We start from the raw sequence: 7,371 nt of genomic DNA on the forward strand, positions 1-7,371 counted from the left end.
CCCCCCCTCGAAAAAAAACCCAGCTTCCCGGCCTTTCGCTTCGTTTTGTTTGGGTAAAGAGAAGTACATGGACAGAAAAATTGTAGTGCTGGGAAAAGGGTAAGGCAGACAGAAACAACAGAGGGAAAGTAAAGAAGTAGGACCTACCAGTGGCACCCTTAACCCACCCACACAGACAGACAGACAGAAAGAAACAGCAAAGGGAAAATAAAGAAGTAGGACCTACCAATGGCGCCCTCCAACCACCCACACAGACAGACAGACAGAAAGAAACAAGAAGTGAAGAAATAGATGGATAAAAGATAAGAATGCTTTTTACAGTCGGATCCAGGGGGGTAATCGACAAACTACGAAGGAAGAATGTCAACATCATAATGGGAGATGCCAATGCCAAGATTGGCCAAGACGACGTAGGTTATGAGGGAATCATGGAACAACATGGCTTGAGACAAATGAATGAGAACGGTGAGCGATTTGCAAATACATGTATCTGTGCTTTCAACAGTTTTGTAATTGGGGGCTCTGTTTTTCCTCACAAGAGGATCCACAAGGCTACTTGGCTATCGCCAGTGGGAGTGACGGAGAACCAGATCGATCATTTTTGTATCTCTCGTAGGTTCAGGCGTTCAGTGGAAGAAGTCACAGTACAGAGAGGGGCAGACGTTGGATCGGATCATCATCTGCTGTTAGCAAAACTCAAGCTTCGTCTCAAAAAGCACGGAATCAGAACAAGAACCAAAAGAACGAAGTTCCAAGTAACTCTCTTAGATGGACACAAGAACGAGGAGTTTCAACTGCAGTTGAGGAACAGATTTCAACCCTTGACAGATCTTGGTGAGGACATGGAGGTGGAGATACACTGGACCAAGGTCAAAGAAGTCTTTACTTATGTCAAGAAATACTCCGTGAGAAGAAATTGGAGCATAAGGAATGGATTAACCAACAGCCGTTGGATTTGATTAGCATTATAAGACAATTGAAAGCAGAGACAAATGCAAGTAGAACAAGGGGATCAAAAGCGGACGCACTGGAGCAGTACAGGACAACAGCTAAAGATGTAAAGATATCATTTAAAAAAGACAAGGAGGAATTCATGAACAGGCTGGCAGAGAGGGCAAAGGAGGCAACAGCGGGAGGAAACATGCGAATCCTTCACCAGACAGCAAAGACTCTTTCTTGTAGGGGAAAACAGAAGTAACAGTATTGGACCAAGAGGGAAAACAACATTTTTGGAAAAGAAGCTCAGTCAAGATAATGGGTAGAGCATTTCAACAGTCTTCTGAACAGACCACCACCAAGTAACCTGCCAAACATCCTGCCAGCAAGAAATGAGTCACCAATCTTCTGTGATGCCCCATCGAAACAAGAGATTATGGATGCCATTAAGAAGCTGAACAACGGTAAAAAAGGCCGGTCCTAATCAGATTCCACCACAGGCCCTAAAAATATATGCCAATGTGACGGCAGACCTCCTTCTCCCATTGTTTACCGGGATCTGGAATGACAGCAAGTTCCCAAAGGACTGTAAAGAACGACACCTTGTGAAACTTCCTAAAAAGGGGGATCTCAGCAACTGCAGCAACTACCGAGGAACCACTCTTCTCTCAATACCAGGTAAGGTCTTCAACTGAATCATTCTGGAGAGAGTCAAGTCTGCAACGGATCCAAGACTTCGGGATGAACAGGCTGGTTTTCGGAAAAATTGCTCAACCACGGACCAGATTGCCACACTGAGGATCATTGAGGAACAGTCCCTGGAGTCGAACTCCCAGTTGATCGTCAACTTTCTTGACTATGAGAAGGCCTTTGACAGCATAGACCGAGCAACACTGTGGAAGATACTGAGACATCACGGAGTCCCACAGAAGTTGGTTAACCTCATCAGGAAGATGTACGAAGGGACAAGTTGCAGGGTTATACATGATGGCCAGCTCACTGACAGCTTTGACATCAAGACCGGTGTGAGAAAGAGATGCTTACTATCATCTTTCCTCTTTATCTTGGCAATCGACTGGCTGATGAAGGAAACCACCAGAGGACACAGAAACGGTATACAGTGGACCCCATGGACACAGTTGGACGATCTGGACTTTGCAGATGACTTGGCGCTTCTGTCATACACTCAGGAACAGATGCAAGCAAAGACAATAATTTTAAACAGCCTATCAGAGTCTATTGGCTTGAGGATCCACCCCGGAAAGTCAAAAGTTCTAAGGACAGATGCACTACGAAAGGAGCAGGTCACAGTAGAGGGAAATGCACTATAAGACGTCGAATCCTTCTGCTATCTTGGGAGTATAATTGACAGAGAGGGAGGAACAGGCGCTGAAATAAAGTCCCGCATTGGACAGGCACAGAGTGCATTTATTTCTTTGAACAGGACTTGGAGGACCAGGGATACCTCACTACGAACAAAGCTGAGAATTTTAAACTCAAATGTGAAGTAGTCAGTCGTGTTGTATGGATGCGAGACATGGAACACATGATCTCAGACGCGCATAAAGAGGATCCAGGTTTTCTTGAACAAGTGTCTGAGGAAGCTACTGAGGATCAGAGGGACTGACAGGATCAACAACAAGGAAGTATTAAGAATAACGAGACAGAGATGAGGTGGGAAGAAGGCGTTGGCGATGGATTGGACACACTTTCAGGGAGTCAAGCAGCTGCCTAACATAACAAGGAAAGTGTTAGAATGGAACCCAAAGGGTAAACTATCAAGGGGAAGACCACGTGAAACCTGGAGAAGAGTCACGGAAATCATGGATGTACAGAAAAGTGGAAAGACATGGAGTGACATCAAGCGACTATAGCCCAGGATAGGGAAAGGTGGAAAGTGTTTGTTCGTGGCCTATATCCTGATCCAGGGTGAGTTTAGTTTTAGTTGAGGTTTTACGGCGCTCGCAACTGCATAAGGTCATCTGACCACCAGAAGATTAGAAGTGTTACAAGAAAGTAACAAACATAAAAAAGAAGAATGGGAGATAAGGACGATAAATGTTTGATAGGAAAGAAGAAACAAACCACACCAGAGCACCACCCAACCACCCACGATCCAGAGTGAAAAAGGCAATGATGATGATGATGATGATGATGATGATGATGATGATGATGATGACGATGATAATTGCAGGAACTAAGGAGAAAACACACACACAAGTGGAAAAAAACTCACAAGGAACACAAACGTCATAAGTTAAGATGAATTTTTTTAAAGATTCAAATGAACACAAAAAGACAATCATGGTAAGAAAAGATAACACTTTTAATTCGTTTCCTCGGTGCGCGACAACACAGTTTATTCAAATGCAAAACTGTAAAGATAACTACACATGATCTCAACTGAATCGTTAGTCGGTACCATCTATTAGGAAGAACACTGCAGCAACGACCCAACGGCTCAACAGTCGGACACTGCTTCTCATAAAATCATTTTCCCCTCCTTATTTTTAGTGTAAGTGTTTTTACATCGCTATCAACACAATTTAGAACATATGGTCGTTTTTAAGGACAAGCGGGCTAACCCAGATTTCCAAGGTTTCCAGAAATCTTGACCTACACCAAAAGTGGGCATTGCTCTACCTATAGGAGAAATTTGGTTTCATTGGTGCGTATATTTCTTTGCTTATAGTTATAGAGAAAACTCTTCTAGCCTTTTAAAGAAACTGAACAAGGGACAAAAACTTTACCGTCGATTTTCTCAAAACACCATTTTTCGGGATAGCCCCCTTGTGCTTAAACGCGACCATTTAGGAGGCAGGCTTCTGGTAGGGAACAACATCCCAGCAGAAGGGCCTGAGATACTCTATAAAATTTTCTCTCCAGCCACTCAGAAATGGAACTCAGGTTTCCTGTGAGCGACAGAGAAGTGCCTAACCACTACACCACAGACGCCAAACACCAAAAAGTGCCTGAAGTTGAAGAAAAGTCTGACAAACAAGTCTCAAAGGTGAAAACAAAACACACAATGAATGAATGTACAGGTTATGAGTGAGTATGAGCATGATTGTGGTAGTAAACATGAAGCAATGAATATGAAAGAAATTTCACATACATAAAATACGATAAAAATAAACAAACGAAACAATGTTACCAGTCGTCTGAGGTTGTGTTTCTTCTTTTTTAGTTTTTGTAAGAGTTTTACGGCACTTGCAACACAATAAGGTCACATAAGTGCCGCAGAATAGATGGGTTACAAGAGAGTAACATACACAAAAAATGAGGAGGGGAGATAGGACGACAGATGTTTGATAGGAAACCACACCAAACACCATGTGTTTCTTCATTAGGGCAAGATACCCAAGTGTTAGAAAATGTTTTAAAATTTAATGTAGGATGTTTTACACCCCTATCAACACAAATTAGATCATTTAGGAGGCTAACTTCGACCCTGCCTGTCAAGGCCAACCCGACCTGAGAGAGAGATCTAATTATAATAGATAGCATTCGTATAGCACAAATCCACGCTCAACAGCAAGCTCTATGCGCTTTACAATCCATACTATTACCCCAGCAGACCTGAGTGAGAGCATTCTGAAACAAACTCAAATTTAGTTTTAGCAAGAGTTTTACTAACTCAACTTCCTGGGAAGCATACAGTGCAAGCTGCCATTTATGGGCGCTAAAACACTAACATACTAACACTAACAGATGCACTGTCCAAGCAGACAGACCCAGATATTTGATTAACATGTTCCCCCGACACGAGAATCGTATTTGGCCATCAAAGTCCTCTGCTGAACGGCTGTTTGTTTTGGTAGAGGTTTTACTGCGCTCGCAACTGCATAAGGTCATAGGAGTGCCAGAAGATTAGAGGTGTTACAAGAGAGTAACAAACATAAAAAAGAAGAAGGGGAGATAAGGACGATAGATGTTTGATAGGAAGGAAGGAGCAAACCACACCAGAGCACCCGCCAACCACCCACTCGAGCAGACAGGAACAGAGAAGAAATAAAAGAGAAGAGAAATGTTAACCCTTCAGACCCAAGCACTTTATCATTCTGAGCAGCCAGACACACACCTTAGCACACAGTTGTGTCAATCTAACTGTCGACCCAGCGGAGCTAGGGAGTTTAGTTTTCGTAAGAGTTTTACGGCACTTGCAACAAAAGAAGGTCATATAAGTGCCGAAGATTAGAGGTGCTACAAGAGAGTAACAAACAGAAAAGAAGGAGAGATCTGGACGATAGATATTTGATAGGAAAGAAGGAGCAAACCACACCAGAGCATCTGCATGTCACGTAAACACATAACAGATCTATCTGCTTCTACTTCTAGTGCCATAAGCATAAACCACATACAAAACAATAAAACAACATTGTAAACGAAAAAATAAATTTGTTAATACATGTATTGGAGTAAGATTTTTAAAAAAAAACAAGTGTCAAAACAAAACAGCAACAAACGTGTCTAGAGAATCACAAGATCATGAAAACAATGTAAAAAAAGCAACAAAATGAAAAAAACTGTAAAAAAAAGCAACAAAATGAAAACACACCCAACACAGGCTGGATAAAACAAAACTGAAATTTTTTTTTTTTATGTTTGAAAAATGTTTGTTTGTTTTTTTACGATGGTGTCTTCACGTTCCTATCAACACACATTTTTTTTTTTTGCTAAGTGTTTTACGCCACTCACAACTGCATTAGGTCTTATGAGCGCGCGGGACACATTAAACATTTTCAGTCTGTGGGAAATGTTGAATTTTGCCCGGGTTGCGGCCGAAGCCTACTCTTATCCATTTTAAACCACCAAGGGATCTTTAACGTAAGCAACACAATTTAGGTCAGATAGGTGGCAGGCTTCTGACCTTGCCTGTCATGTCAGGGCCAACCAGGGTTGAAAGGGCTACAAAGTGCCAGCAGAGAGACCAAGACGCTCAATCAACCTTTCTCCCCTCAGGAATTGAACTAAGGTCTCCTGCACGCAATAGCAGAGCACGTAACCACTACACCACGCCACAGACGCCGGTAAAAGTAAAACAAAGCTGAGAATCCATGCAAGTAAAACAAGTGAAAGTAAGAGTAGCCTTCACCTCATCCCACCCCATCATCATCATCATCATCGTCATTGCCTTTATCACCCTGCACCAGGGTTTAGGCCACGGACAAACACTTTCCGTCTTTCTCTACCCTGGGCCAGCCTCTTGATGTTATTCCATGTCGTCCCACTTTTCTGCATGCACATCAATTTCGGAGATTCTTCTCCAGGTTCCACGAAGTACCCCCCCCCCCCCTCCTAAATAGCCAACAACAACAATAAACAAAACAAATTTTTAAAAAAACTAGGAGCAGATCAGATGCAAGCTGAATGAATCAATCAATCAAAAGTATGGAAGATAATTTTCACAAAGTGGAAGAAAAATGTTTGTGGGATGACATCTTTGTCTGATCCGATTGTTTACACCCAACCCCACCTAGTCGTGTGACGTAAAGAGGATCGGTTCTCGTCTATATTGTCTGTGACTGATTATTCCTCGGTCAGCTCGAGAAAAGAACAGCAAAATAAACAGCAAAAGCTAGAGTGAGGCCATAAATGTCTCTTCTTTCTTTCTTTTTTTTGTTTTTTTGTTTTTTTGTTTGGGGCAGGTGTTTTTACACCCCTATAGACGACAATAGGTTTCCAAAGCATTAAAAGTTGGTCTTGACTAAAATACAAATAAAGCAACTGAACTGAATGAAAAGTAGCCATCCTTCTTCTGCAGAGCAAATTTTAAAATGCACCATTTTTGTATTCCCAACAAGAAAACAATCTAACTGATTGGATCACATTCATCATAAAATGAGGTATAAAGTTGTCCTAGGTACTGAAGGCAAAATACAACACCTCTCATTCACCAAATACCACAAGAGGAATTTTTTTTGTATAAACTTAATACCGGTTACTCTTTGATGACAAGACGACCGCAGGGTTGAATTAACATCTTATATCAAAAAACATTTGCATATTAAAGAGAAGCTAAGACCGTCTGACTGAATGATAGCCAAATGCAGTAAGAAAGTTTAGTTTTAGCAGAGGTTTTACGGCACTCGCAACTGCATAAGGTCATATTAGCGCCAAATGCATTAAGAAAGATGTGAACGAAAAATGTATTAAAACAATTGTGAATGAAAATGAATATAACATTCATGACTAAACAAAACTGACTTTGCCAAATATATTAATGTATTAAGACATAACCGACGGGATGACCATTAAAATATTTGTCGTGCACAACTCAATGACCTTATTAAAGAAATGCAAGGAAAGCATAAAGAAGGCATGACTGAACGACTGAAAAAAAAAAGACAGGATGAAGATAAGAAAATAAAGACAGGAAAGAAGGATCACCTACTCCCCCATTTTAATAGAATCTTTAAAATAGACACCCTCCCC

Source organism: Aplysia californica, unplaced genomic scaffold (genome assembly GCF_000002075.1).
Source record: "Aplysia californica isolate F4 #8 unplaced genomic scaffold, AplCal3.0 scaffold00568, whole genome shotgun sequence".
Classification (NCBI taxonomy): Eukaryota; Metazoa; Mollusca; class Gastropoda; order Aplysiida; family Aplysiidae; genus Aplysia; species Aplysia californica.